Source organism: Rattus norvegicus, chromosome 16 (assembly GCF_036323735.1).
Source record: "Rattus norvegicus strain BN/NHsdMcwi chromosome 16, GRCr8, whole genome shotgun sequence".
NCBI classification, from domain to species: Eukaryota; Metazoa; Chordata; class Mammalia; order Rodentia; family Muridae; genus Rattus; species Rattus norvegicus.
In genome coordinates, this window is record NC_086034.1 from 74,692,050 (window position 1) to 74,704,938 (window position 12,889).

General features: G+C 42.8%; 1 protein-coding gene across 3 annotated transcripts in view; it reads right to left on the reverse strand.

The window, feature by feature from the left end:
• The window catches only part of Zmat4 (zinc finger, matrin type 4), a 391,831-nt gene that overhangs the window by 20,075 nt on the left and 358,867 nt on the right, over positions 1–12,889 (reverse strand). The window lies entirely within an intron of this gene.

Consider the following 12,889-nt stretch of genomic DNA (forward strand, 5'->3'; position numbering starts at 1 on the left):
TGTTGTTTATTACACCAGTTGTATAACAGGGTCTGAGAAACTTCCCCAGTGCACTTCCCACTCTCTGGTAATCCTGCCACCAGTCAGTCTGCTGGAAGCAGCCTAGTGCTCCATGAACCCCTGCAAATTAGATAAATCTTACTATTCTAGTTGTGCCTACAACACTGGCAGACTTAATCTATTGATGTCCAGAAGAAAATGCAGATGACCCCTCCTGACTCATAGAGAAGTGTGGTGATATGGAAAACAAGCTCTTACCTTTTTATTCCCCCCCCCCACCCTGAAGTCATCTCTTCAAGAGGGTTCTGTGAAAAGACACCATGACCATGTGCCTTAAAAAGGAAAGCATTTGGTCTTACAGTTCAGAGGTTTAGTCCACTGTCATGGCCAGAAGCATTACAGCACACAAGCAGACATAGTGCTAGAGAAGGGGTGGAGTCTCCACATGCATCAGTAGACAGCAGGAAGAGAGTAAGGCACTGGGCCTACCTTGAGCATCTGAGAATTCACAGCCCTCATCCCCACCCCCTGTAACACACTTCCTCCAACCACGGCACACCTACTCCAACAAACCCATACTTCCTAATAGTGCCACCTCCTAAAAGACTATGGGGGACATTTTCATTTAGACCGCTACAAGGAGGGTCTCCATTGCTTTACATCTACAAGACCTAATGTATTTCTGCCCAATAGGAGACAGTTGAAGTGGTGGTGTGGGATGTTGGAGATTTGGTCACAAAAGGAACTGTGTCTGCCTCTTTGTTCTTTGCCTTGGGCTTTACAATATGGAGGGGATGGGCTGCTATCATGACAAAGATTTCTTGAGTCCCCTTGAGTCCCCTTGAGTCCCCTTGAGTCCCCAAGGCATCAGACCAAATCAGCCTTGACTATAGCCTTAGATCACATCACTAAACTCTTCCTGATCCGGTAACAAGTTATCTGTTGCTTTGACTTGATCATATTTGAGGTAATTTGTTACATTACGCTAGATAGCTAATAAAGACTATACTTGAATATGCCAGTGATTTGAAGTCTGTTAGACAGAAAAAGCAATATCTTGCATTTTAAGCCTCTGGGACTCTTGAGCTGACAGCTTTGGGACTTGAAAGTGTTGGAAAAAGGAAACTGGAAGCCATGTCTGACTCTCCTCAGTCAACGAGGCATTTGTGTTGGCTGCAGATGTCTGAGCACCAAAGTAAAGGTGAGTACATTCATTTGGGAAGCCATGCTTGAGGTCACATTGACCTAATGGTAGCTCCACTGGAGATACAGGGAAATCACTACTGTCCCCATCACAGCCATATTAAATGAACCATTGCCTATGAATATTTTTTTCTTTTTTTCTTTTTTTTTCTTTTTTCTTTTTTTCGGAGCTGGGGACTGAACCCAGGGCCTTGCGCTTGCTAGGCAAGCGCTCTACCACTGAGCTAAATCCCCAACCCTGCCTATGAATGTTTTATAGACAATGAGAGATGTGGATGTCAGGACAGTCTGTGGCTTCTGAAGTCCATGAACTACATGATTCCCTCTATGTTGTTGTCTGAACATGAATCCTTTCTGTGATGGTTAAAATTACCAACCTGACAGAATTGAGGGCTAGAATTCCAGTCTGAATTAAAAAGGGGAGGACAAACTGACCACTGGTATTCATCATTCCTGACTGTGGAAACAATGTGGCAAGCTGCTACAAGCTCTTGCTTCTCCATCATGATGAACCGTGCCCTTGAGCTATGAGCCAAGGATGGACTGAGAACCCTTGAACTTTGAGTCAAAATAAACCCTTCCTCCCTTAAGTTGCATTTGTCAGATACTGTTATAGCAAAGTAAAACACCTTCAGTAATACAAAAAAGTAACGTTATCTCTTTTACTACAAGACATGCAAAAGGCAGGGGTAGAGAAGGCCTCACCTCTACTTTCCACCAGAACACCAACTTCAATGTCACCACTGACCTGTTCCTCTTCTTTTAGTAGTGACCAGCCTATCAGTGCCTTCTAAACTATACCAGACTTCCTCTTCTGAGAAACAAATATTGCCTAAAGACAGCAGCATCTACACTGAGCCCCAGGTAGTGCTGAAACAGGTAAACACTGTCTTTGTGTGGCTTTCCTGAAATGCTGAACAATCACTAACATCTCCATAATAGACACGGATGCAGCCACCACTGTCTTCAACCGTAGCTGTCCATCCTGCTTGTTTTCTGTCTGCCTCCTTTCAGATACTTCTTAATCAAATCCAATCTCCTCCATCGTCTTTACCATCCGTAGCAGAAATGGCATCAAGAATCTGTTATGCACTTTCTGTGGTGAGTACTGACCTCATATTGACAGGGCACTTCTTATCACACCATGCAACAGATACTGAAACCCTCATGTCACATATAAAGATACTGATGGAGAGGGGCTAAGCTGATTTTCCAAGACGCATAGCCATGGGGGTGTTGTTGGGACATCACGACATCAACATTCATGTCTGTCATCAAGAAAGGTACGCTGTATCTTCTATAGGCTTTCCTCATTCCTTCACTGACAACATGATCTATGTACATATCCTCTGCCTGCCTCCCTCAAGTCAGTGGGGAACACTCCTGGGGCCTCTGGCCCGCCTACCCTGCCTCTGTTTACCATGTCTTGTTCATTTCTCCCTACCTACTCCATCTGCCTATTCTTCTGACTTCTCCATAAACTGCACCTGCTGGTCATATTTTTGAAGGTGCTACTTAGCCTTCGTCTCATCAGATTTCTTCTTGATACCTCCTTCTTTTCAATCTGTTCAGGATTCTGACAACGCAGCCAAGTGACTCCTACCCTCTTAACATTGCCGTTCCATCCCTTCAGCCCACACCTGAATTTTGTGATTTTTTTCTGGGATGCCATTCTTGCTTGCTTGCTCCTTCTCACAATGTGTCTCTATGACTCACCATCACCTGTGCTATTATTAACTACCACTGCATATGGGCTCTCAAAATGCATATGCTGCACATGGGCTCTCGAAATCCATACTCCTACTTTCATCCATATTCCTTTCCAGCTCTTGTGCTTTCATTGAACAAACAAAAGCCTTCCCTTATGATCCACAGACTCCCCAGTCTTCACATGAATAAAAGTGAACTTATGACTTCCTTCTCCCTCTCCAACTAGCTTCCTTCTTTCCTGAAGCAATATCACCACCCTAGAAGTCTGCAATTGTCTTATGACTCACTCCTTCCTTGCTTCTCCTCACAGTGCTGTCAGTGTCTTAGATAACATTCCTCCCTTTTACTGCTTCTAGTTCTACAACCCACTCTCTCAGAGGCAGGACACTTGCCTAGACTCTATAGCATTTTCTTATTTATTTGTTTCTTGTTCTGTAAATATGTGTTTATATGGAGGGGGTGCAGGATATAAAACCAGGGGTCTTGAGTACACTAGGTTAGCAACCTACCATTTAGGTTCGACTTTTGACTTGACTTTTCCTTCTCAAGACCAACTTCCTTCTGTGTTACTCCATCATCTCTGTAGGCGTGAGTGACATCAAGTACTCGCTACACTAGTCCTCACCTCATGCCCATAGCTCGAGCCTATTTCTCTCTTCTGTCTGCCCCCCCAAGACATTTTCTAGATTGCTTGAAATACTTTTCGCTACTTAAAGGTATATTTCAGAGTTCCTTTTTAAAAATATGTTAGTCTTAATCAATAAAATAGAGCTTCAAAAACTTAAAGAGTACCTCTTCTTTAAGCAAAGCTTCCTACTGAGCAGGTTGGACCCCCATGTTGCGTTTAGTGCTTCTCCAATATGACGTTGTCTGCCTGATTTTAGTGTTATCCATTTCTGATTCTAACACTGGTTCACAGCATATGACTTCCGGATGCCAGCCCCTTCTAAGTGTTACAGTGGCAGCAGTGAACAAAAGCCATAGAATCTTTGTACCAATGGCAATTTACTGTATTTCCAAAAGGAGACATGACAGAAACAGAAAACAGTCAGGCATGGGTATATTGGATTGAGTGGAGCTCCATGGGCTGCCAGTAAGTACACCTCCAAATAGGGTAAGAAGACTTCAGAAGGTTTATGTGGGGTACACTATGACCTGGGTCATGTTTTAAGCGTTTGCCCCAGTTCCTAGATGGGAAACAGTACATAAAAAAGAAAATGGGGCATGGAAGCCAGCCAGGAAGGCGTTGTAAGGAGTAGCAGGAAGAGTCACAGCAGGCTGGAACTGTGGGACACAGCCAAAGTTTGTGGAGGGCATCACAAGACTTGCTGATAGAAAGATGTGGACATGCAAGACAGGAAGCAAGGCCAATGACCAGACTTTGTATTGAGCTTCTGGCTAGGTGGTAGTGCTGGGTAGAGATACAGGAGACTGGAGGAAGAAGCATAAGGTTCTGGGGATGGGGAATCTCAAGTATTCTCTTTTAACTGTGTGGGAAACCTGTGGAATAACTACACTCAGGGCCTGTTTGAGACAAAGATTTTCAGATGTGTGTATATTATGTACACACACACACACACACACACACACAGAGAGAGGGAGAGAGAGAGAGAGATTTCTTTTAAAGTATAAAAACAGAACAAAGAAAAATAACAGGCAACCTATAAGTGAGCCCCTTGATCCCTCTACAACCACTTATCCCCCCTTCTGCTCTCAGTAATGGCAGAGGGGGCACTGAAGCCAGGCAGAGTTGACTCAGTCATTACTTTACACTCTGCATCCCCGGAAGCCTGTCATGCCCCCCAGTCCTCCTCCCAGCTATAGCAGAAACCTCCCCAACACTGCCAACAAGTCATCCCTTCCCGTCAGTCTTCAGTTCCACACATTCACAAAGTGGTTAAGCGATTTCTTTCTTTTTCTTTTCTCTTCTTCTCTTTTTGAATGATCTTCCATAATCCTGCCAAACTTTAAATATACATGTTGAGAGTAAAATAGACAATTTCGCAGAGAAAAAAATGGGATATTTTACCACAACTGCTTATCCTGACCAATTCATATGAATAATACTACTTCCAATCATAGACAGTCTGTCTTCCATGAGAGCCCAGGCACGCTTCCCTGCACCACAGCAACAGTAGGGAAGAGGTTCTTTTCTTTATTTGTCATTTCACACGTGAAAACACAACCTCACTTTCTTCAGGTCATATCCGAATTGCTTAGATCCTGGGTGCAATCCATTCCAGGCACACATCAATTAGCGGCATGTGTAGTGCTCAGATGGGCTCACCCAAGGCTCATGGCTCAGGTTAGCTCATCTTCCCCCAATACCCTTTGCGTGGGTTAAAGCAAGTAGCCAGGGCTGTAGGTGTGCTTGGGTTTCACTCTTCCGTGTGAGGGACAAGGCTCTTCTATGCATTGACATGTAGTCACTTACCTCACTGCCTGTCACTGTTGCCCTACCCATGCCTTTTAGGCTGCGCCCCATTTCTAGAATTCTCATCCTATGAATTTGGGAGTCTGTCTGTCCTCTGGCCCACACTTGCGATTTATACACATAAACACCAGACCCTCCTGAAGCTGCATCATGGAGGCAGAAGCTGGTAAGAACTGGAGGTAGATGCAGCTTCTACCTAGGGGCTCTGGCTTGTCCTTATTCCACCTGACTCTAGACGTTAATGAGAGACACACCTCAAATAGCTCCTTTATCACTTAAGGTCAAATTCTTAGTGTGTATAAGAGAGTGAGAAGGAGGGACCTGACTCCTTCTTGACTTTTCCTGTAATTGGACCCTCACAGATAAAATATTCTCTTTCTGTTTCTGTCTCTGTTTCTCTTTTTCCCTCCCTTCCTCTCTCCCTCCCTCCCCTCCTCTACCTCTACCTTCTCTTTGTTCTCTCACTTCCTTCTCTACTGCATAGAATATACCGATTCCTTCTCCTAACAGAAGGCCCCAACGTGCCCTCTTTAAGCTCTAGTTGGATCCACATGCCAAGTTTCTTTTCCAACTTCCATAGAATATTTCATTTGGAAAAAAACACCATAATTCTGAGGTAAAATGTCTGTACTTGGTATACTGTTGAACCGACTCCCATGTCTATCAACCACCATCGCTGTTCCTCCCACATCTCAGGCTAGGCACGCAGACCCTGTGGGCCTCCTTTGGGTCACCTTAACAGTCACGGTTCCTAGTGGTTCCTCACAATGCAGGGATTGGCATGGGCCAGGGAAGAGTCCTGGATTTGCACCGAATGCTTGATTCCACAAGGAAGAGGTCTATTTTATGAATTCCACATACTCTTGTCTCAGAGTGCACTCACACACAGTCTTTGGCTGTGCATGGCATCCGGTGCAGCACCTCTGCTATGTCACTTATCTTATTGGCAACCCTCTGTGGGGCACACGGGATATCAGTGCTAAGCATCAGCTTGCCTCTTGCCCGTCCTAGCTGTTGTGACCATCACAACATGACCCATAAGGTCTCAAATGTCACAGTACCTCCCTGGGCAAAATGGATGACTATCCCTAAAAGACAATGATCTTCCAACTTGGCTCTTTAAGGGTTTCATTTCTAGATTCTGTACCTTCCCTGAATAGTCTTTAGTCCTTAATTAATAAAGACTTAAAAGGTTTTCTTACTGAGAAGAGAATTTCAAAATAGGTCACTGCACTTCTCTTCCTTTGTCAATCACATGTGCTATGAACAACATGCTGGTGAACGGGCATATCCTTCACAGATATCCTCTCCCTGTGCCGTCTCCTCTGCTCCCTGCGTATCCATCTTAGTAGTTTCTAGAACACAGTGATTCCCAAGTCTGCATCTCTGCCTTCCATTCCTCCTGAGGTCTAGACCCAGAATCCTACCTGCTCTAGCATCTTCTCTGTGTACTCCTAGATTTCTTATGTGCATGTTTCCCAAACCCAGTTCCTACTAGGTCCCTAGCTTAGATTAATCTCATCACAGCATCATTTCTCATTGTCCCCAACTATACTTTCTCCCTCCTCACAGTTCCTTCATTCTTATGTAAACAACTCTTGTGTATCAACGTTTCAATGTTCTTCAATTATTATACTGTGACTTTGTTCTTTTCAGTTATCTACAGGGCTTCTTTTCTTGAAAGCAAGAATCACTCTTTAATTTTGCTACATTCTTACAAAAATCTCTAAGTATGAGGAGGCTTGAGTTGATTCATTCTCAAGCATTAAGTGGCAGAGGAGGAACGTGCTTGGAAATCCGGCTAGGCTATGCCTGCTGCTGGCTATATCCAAAGGCAATGGCGGCAACTCACTGTTTAGTACCACTAGTAAGAAAATGCATGGACGTGAATCCCAGTCCCAACTGATACATCTAGAAGACCAAGGGAGCTAAGGGAGCATTGTATAAGTGGGAGTGCAAAGACTCTAAGAGCAAGAAGATTGGGCAGTTTGCTGTGAGACTGTCTTTTAGGAGTTTCAAAAGTGGTACCCATAAAGTCTCACCAACTTAAGCATGATGTGAACAAGGACAACAACAATAGACATGTGGAAGGGGAAAGACCAAGAGGGCTCAACCCTACACAGAGAAGGACAGGCAACTGAGGAAAGCTAAGAGCAGGAGAGAGAGAGTCTTCCCCAGGGAAGAGTGTGCCAGTTGATTATCCAATACATAGTGGTGAAGAGGTAACTATGAGTAACATTATATAGCCTGAGCAGGTTGTACATATATGCATATATGTATAAATATGTTTGGATTTTTTTCATTATATATGTATGTGTATGTATACATATGTCTATCCCAGCTGTTGTGACCAACACAACATGACCCATATGGTCTCAAATGTCACAGTGCCTCTGGGGCCAAATGGATGGCTACCCTTAATGGACGATGATCTTCCTACTTCACACACACACACACACACACACACACACAAACACACACACAAATATATATATATGTATATACTTGACTATATATATATAAACATATGTACATATACACATATATTGTATAGATACACTTATATAACACACACACATATATATACATATATATATATATGCAACAACATTGATAAATAAAACCTTGAGTTTGAAAGAGTAAAAGGAGTGGTATACAAAAGGGTTTGAAGGGAAGGAATGGAAGAGGGAATGATAAAATTATAATCTCAAACATTAAAAGTAATAATAAAAATAAAATAACATAAAATAAAAAGCAAATGGTCTAAATTGGGCTGTGGAATCTGAGTTGGCGCTATGCCTCAGGATCCTATCCCTTGTGCATGATTCTGCATGAGGTAATTTATTTCTGTCTACCTCTAATTCTCTTTTTAGAGCAGTCCATTTGAGGACAGAGAATAAGGACATGATTTATTATACTGTGCTGGCTTTTTCCTTACAGGAAGCTGTTCTGTGAAGTCGAACCGTAGTCTAGAATTCAGGGTGTTGGAGTGTGAAGGATTCTGGAAAGAAGAGTTTCTGCCACCTCCCAGCTTTGGCTCTGCCTTTGACATTGAAATGCCCAAGGGGCAGCCAGCGAATGGGTCCTCTCCACTGCTTTCTCTCAGGTGCACTCAAACTCAGGGGCCAATGTCCACACAGATATGATAACAAAACTACTTTGTCTTAGGTTTCTATTGGGGAGTTAAAAAAAATAACCAAAAATAATTTGGGAGGAAAGGATTTAATTGAGCTTACAGTTCCACATCTTAGTCCATTACTGAGGGAAGTCAGGGCAGGAACCCAGACAGGGCAGAAACCTGGTGATAGGAGCAGATACAGAACCCATGGAGGAGTGCTGCTTATTGATTTGCTACATGGGGCTTGCTCAGTCCACTTTCTTGTACAACCCAGGTGACTCTCAAGGCACAACCCACCGTAAACCAGGCCCTTGCAAGTCAATCATTCACCAAGAAAATGCCCTACAGGCTTGCATTTTCTCTGTTGATGTTTCTCTTCCTAGATGAGCCCAGCATGTGTCAAAGTTGTCATAAAACACTACCCAGGGGTAGTCCGTAACGTCTACTGATACCTTGACATTTTCATGAACATCTAACACATACAGCTAAGGTGGCGAGAAGGTCTAGAACTCAGCCTCTGCTTTCCAACATCTCTACTGTATTTAATGACAGATTTGTGTCTTTGTCTTCTACCCCTCCCATCTTCACCTCTCACAATCTTCCGGTATTTGTCATTTGCACAAGTCACAGTGCAACTCATCCCTGGCTGGGGTTTCTGGGGGAAAGTAGACAAAGGCGCATTTCTTCTTTCTGTGGATAGAATTTTGACGATGACCCAGCAGGTAGATATGGGGACAAGGTTATCACTTCGAGAGAAGAAAGCAATCCGCTGAAACTGCATCAGAGGCACACTTGGGGCTACAGTGAGTTAAGTCCTCCAATAATGATGTCGAAATCACAATTCCATTCAGGAATGCCATCCATGACACTCATCCACTTTAATAATCAAATAGACTGCTGGCCTCTACCCTAATTAAACAGTTAAGGAAAGGAAGACTGATAATTATAGAACATCCATGGTGGGCACAGGATGAGATATTTTAATGAAAAGATCAAGAATAAATGTTCTTCAAGGGGAAAAAAACATACCAGGAGCAAAGACCCCACTATAGAACCATAAAACAGCTCTAGTTAGAATGTCCGGGGCTGGCCACTTCTACTCCTTCGTCTGTAAACTATCTTACATGATCATTTACCAGTCCCTTAAATGAAGCTAGAGAAAGTGTTATTATCATAAGGAGAGTGAATAATTAAAGTGATTTTTCAACAGGAAACCGACAGATGAATGTCTCCAATCGTCGTTCTTTGATCACAAATGTCACCTATCCTTAGTGGAATCGGTAGGGCAGGTTTCTTAATGGTGAAGTATCCCATCAGGTGTCGCAATTTAAGTCCTCATGCATAAACAATGAGAGGTTTTCAAAGGCTACTCCAGAAAATAGGAATTTATGAGTGAGGGAAGTAATGGCTTTTGGAGAAGGCTTTGAAGTCAGACTTCAGTGATTTTCTAGGAACGAAACTGCAGGCTGCCTTGGTGCCAATATCTGGTCCACAGATAACACCACTCTCTACCCTGAGCCTGCTTCCCTCCCCTGCTTCTTGTTTCTGATCCCAGGTTCCGAGGTCTCCCTCATCTAGAACCTATCTTTGTAGGGATAATGTCATATTTTTGTACACAGTAGGTGCATGATGATTCTCAGTCACTTCAGTGACTCTTCCATAGCAACAGCTCAGAGAGCTCAGTAACCAATTGCTCTCCCAGTGAGACCAGCAGCACTCGCTGCTGCAGTTCTCTAGTGTTCCCCCAAACTGGAAGATTTCCTTTTGACATTGTTAACACTTTAGTGCTTGGAAATTTAAACAATGGCCCGAACACGGAACCTGAGGACAGGTTCTTACACAGATCTAGGATTCTTTGATGTGACTTAGAACTCGGTGTGTAGTAGGTAGGTCATTTAATGTGCAGAGTAGCAGCCAATGGATGTTCTGAAGTTCTTTACATAGTGCTGTCTCACTGAAAAATCTCAAGGTCATTTAGCCACAGGAACAAGTCTCTAAATTCACCATAGTACTTTGTGCTCATGGGATGACCAATCAGGTCCTCAATACTGAATTAAGTTTTCTTTGAAAGCTGCTTTCCCCACATGTACATACAAGGAAAATTGGGAGCACAGCTTGAGAAACCTGTGGTGATGGTTTCCTGTGGCTGGTAGATGAATTTGCTTGCTTCCTGTCTCACCTTAGAGGGGACTCCAGTGGGACTTTCGACCTCAGATCATGTTCTCTTGTCCCCCTCCCAGGGGAAGCAAATCCCTGCTCCCTGGATCCCTGTGTGGCATGGGATACCATGTTTAGGGCACCCAGTGCTAAGACTAACAGAAAAGCTGTATGGCTGCTTTTGAACCTGTTATGGAAGCTCGTGCAAAGTCTGAAATGCCCAACTCAGCTTCCTGGAAAATCAGCTATGCTTACCCAAAACCAGATTTTAAAGGAGCCATCTCCACAGAGGCTTAAAGTGCCCATTGACAGCCAAGGACAACCAGATCTGGTAAGCCAGCTGCTTATACAAATCTGAGCTTTCTCCTGGGCATACTTTTACCCCAGGAAAAAAATCAGAACATTGGATCTATCATTTGAACTTTATCCATCGTCAAGAAAATAAAATCAGAGTTTTTAAATTACCTTCATAAGGCATTCCTAAGATCTTCCTGTTAGGACAGACATGAGTTCAGTGGCAACAGTTTTCCAAATAAAAGAATAAAGTCGCATGCCATCCTATCGGCAGCTTTTGAGAAAAGGGTGATTACAGAAAGAAGGGAGAAGACAGACGCTCTCTGGAGAATACAGTAGCACCAGAGGCTGTGGATATAACACTGAACTAATTGTGTCCTGGGGCTTGAAAGTTCAACATTCCTGAAGGCTACTGTTATAGATTTTGATTTTGATTTGACTATTCAGCATGAATCCATCTGAGATTTCTCTCTAACTCGAAAAGCTGTAGAAAAAAAATCCACGTTTCCCCCTTCCTATTAAAGACAATTGAGAGTGAGCCAGGTATATATAAGACACTTCTATGAGTTATAATGACAGAGGGCTAGATTCTAACTACATCTGACTTTCCATCATAATGTATAATGTGCTAGATATTAGCCCAAAGAAGAACAAACCCTTCACAGTGGCTATTTCTAAGTTACAACGAATAGCAAGAGTTAATACCAGAGGGATCACCCTCATCTGGGATTTTTTCCTTTTGTTTTTAAACAACAAACAAACAAATAAACAAAAAACAAAACCTCTTCTAATCCTGAAAAACACAGCATTTCCAAATGTATGCGGTCAGTTAGACGTTAGATTTAACCAGCCAATGTGATCCAAAATCTAGTAGCAAGCTTGCCTTTAATATCCCCAAGTAGAGGGAGAATATACTTTTAATGGTGGAATAAAAATTGAAAATGAGGAAAGGGAGCTGCATGGACTCAGAATGATAAGGAAGCTCCATCAGGAATCTCCCACACTAATGAAAGAATGCTATAATAAGTAAGAATGGGTTCAATTCTATCTACTTCAGTTCTGTGGCTGTAATCCATAGTGTCTGTAGGGTAATTTGCTAACTGTGGATGACTAAATAATATTTTTAAAGAAATCAATAATTGTGTCTCTGAAATGTATTCATCATCTTCGTGTGTGTGTGTGTGTGTGAGTGCTCATGCCACAGCACCTGTGTAGATGTCAGAGACAACATATGGCATTTTCTCCTACCAGTTTTTGATGGATGAAGTCAAGGAAGCACACCCAAGTCAGGTTTGTGCTGCCAGCACTCACCCTCTGAGCTATCTCACAGGTCTGTAAAACTGACAATCAAATTGCTGAGTAAGGTCGAAGGTCAAGAGAGGAAGAAACCAGGTTAAGAAGACCGGAGTAAGAACATTCTGAAAACATTCCTCGCTTTGGCAGTTCTGAGGATCACTTACAAGTCACTCCAAGTACTAAGCAAGTCCTCTGCCCCTGAGCCTCACCACTGGCCACAGAAAATATTCTTTAGTATAGCACAGAATAAAATTCAAAATTTGAAACTATCGCAGACAATAAATTCCAAGACAACAAAAAGTACAGAGTAGGCCACTTTGGTGCTAACCCAGGCCAGTACTGCTGTCCTGCTGCCATTAAGGCTAATTGAGGTTCCTCACTGTGTGCTCTTTGTGGGAACCCAGAGCCCACCTTTGGGCAAGAGAATGAATGGACAAATCACTATGTGGAAGGGCTGGGAACTGTGAAGGCTACAAATCTGAAGATTACCTCAGATTACCTCAACACCTATCCACCCATTCCTCAAGACTCATTTTGGATAAACATTAGATAACAATATTGATAAATCTCTTTTTTTTTTTTTGAGGGAAAAATATCCCATGACAACTACTGTCAAAGTATTTATTACTGTTGATTGTGATCTTAAAGCTTAATCTTAAACTTAAACATAGTCAAGA